Source organism: Pituophis catenifer, unplaced genomic scaffold, assembly GCF_029215685.1.
Source record: "Pituophis catenifer annectens isolate HBS135680 unplaced genomic scaffold, rPitCat1.0.hap2 SCAF_1, whole genome shotgun sequence".
Taxonomy (NCBI): Eukaryota; Metazoa; Chordata; class Lepidosauria; order Squamata; family Colubridae; genus Pituophis; species Pituophis catenifer.
The window spans coordinates 139,901,050-139,902,913 of NW_027256881.1; the positions used below are offsets into that span (position 1 = coordinate 139,901,050).

Genomic DNA, 1,864 nt, shown 5'->3' on the forward strand with positions numbered 1-1,864 from the left:
TTATGCTATCTAGTATGCTGTCTGGACATTGTCTTTTCCTGTGGCCAATGGCCATATTTCTAAGCAAAGCACCCTATATTTTATTTTCTAAGAATTTCTGTGGGACCCTTTTAGAGGCTAAAGGCATTTTTTTCTAATTAAATGACATTCAATGTGTTTTATGTAGCATCATGCCATCTTCTCATGGTGTTTTTTTTTCATTTAGATGACTCTAACCCCAACACTTCGAAAATTTGTGTGTCATCCTTGTGCAGGACCCACACTAATCTTCTCGGTATCATTCCAACAAAAATTAAGAGTGCCTGGACAGTTCTAAGGAAGATACCTTCAAAAGTCATACTGATTCCGTTAATTGTTGATTTTGAGTCAATATATAGGACCTTTTAAGCCAGCCCTGCCAGAATATTTTCTGAATCTTAAGAGAGTTTTTTTTCTTTTATCATAACCAGAGGTTTACGGTATTTATCTTATATTAGGGAGATGCCAAGGGAAGAAGCATCCATCAGTGCTGGAATAAGAATATCAGCAGACTATCTTTCCATGTGATGTATATTGGTCTATATCTTTATTCATAGAAAGCATTATGAATACTCAATTAGTAAAACAGAATTATGGGAAACCAAAACAAGGAGACAATAATGCAACTTGTGAACAACTTTTTAATTTAGGGAGGTATTCAAGGAGGGAGAACTTTCTCTAAATGTCATCTTCCAGTTCACAGAAATTGGTAGTCCACCTGGGAAAATGGTTTGATGTAAGTTATGTGTCGAATCACTGAGCTATGGGCTCCACCAAACAAAGTAGGCCTTGAAAAGTAGGCCTACCTCATGGCCTACTGTATTACAATTTACACACTAGAGAATTTTGCTTTTAAAAAGTAGCTGCGCATCATTGCAGGAATGATGTCATTTATTTATAGAGTCCCTGTCCCCCTGAAGTCTTCATGCTGAAACAGATGTGGAACTCAATATTTCAGAGACTGAAAAGGCAAGTGCAAGTGCAAGAGTGCAAAATTATTTCGTTAAGATAGACTTCACAGGTTTCCCAATGGACATTCAAGGCTTTTATTTTTTAACCCCATATTTAAACAGTTGTAGAAGTGAACATGCGACTTGTGGATGATAATATGCTCCCCTATTTGATAGAAAAGATTCCCACAAGCCTGAAAAGTGTTTCAAGAGCACCCACTGCATTTTAGATGGGTAACTTTTAATTTGAGAGGGTTGGCTGGCATTTGGTTCCCTCTATGCTGTTTCTTTACTTCAGAAGCGGTCAAAACTTCCTTAGCCTTCTACATTCTTTGCATATGTAACAGGCATAATGGACTTGTGTTTCTTTTCCACTGGACTCATGAGAAAAGGAGTCTCTGAGAGATCAAAAAGAAAGTTCAAAGGCAGTATTTTTTTTTTCTGGGCAAGCAGTCTTCCAAGAAAGACTCCCTTTGGAGGGTACAAAAATGCCAGGGACCCCACAGAGTGAAACTGAGTTGCAGAGATCAGGGTTGTCTATTTTTCCTCAAGAATTTCATGCAAAGTATTCATCTCAATCATATTTTTTAAAATTCCCATCTTTCCTTGAAATGAATTGTGAAATGATTTTTAGGCAGGTCCCTCATCCTCCCTTTTCATATACTTTTGCTGATGGTTGACTTCTTGTTGAAATATACCTTGAAAAGTCTCAAGCCAAATACAACCAGTCAGTGGGTTTCTACCGGTTTGCCCCAATACAGGCGAACTGGTAGTGGCGGTGGTGAGAAGCTCCGCCCACCCGCCCAGACGTTATCACGGATGCTCTGTGCATGCACAGAAGGTTCTGCGCATGCACAGAAGCGCCGTGCATGAGCGAAGCGTGTGTGCGCACACAC

General features: G+C 39.3%; 1 non-coding gene across 1 annotated transcript; it reads right to left on the bottom strand.

The window, feature by feature from the left end:
• Window positions 1-209: 209 nt before the first annotated feature.
• LOC139309205 (U6 spliceosomal RNA) lies at window positions 210-314 on the bottom strand. The gene has a single exon (XR_011599850.1). It is a non-coding gene; the product is annotated as a U6 spliceosomal RNA (small nuclear RNA).
• Window positions 315-1,864: the final 1,550 nt, after the last annotated feature.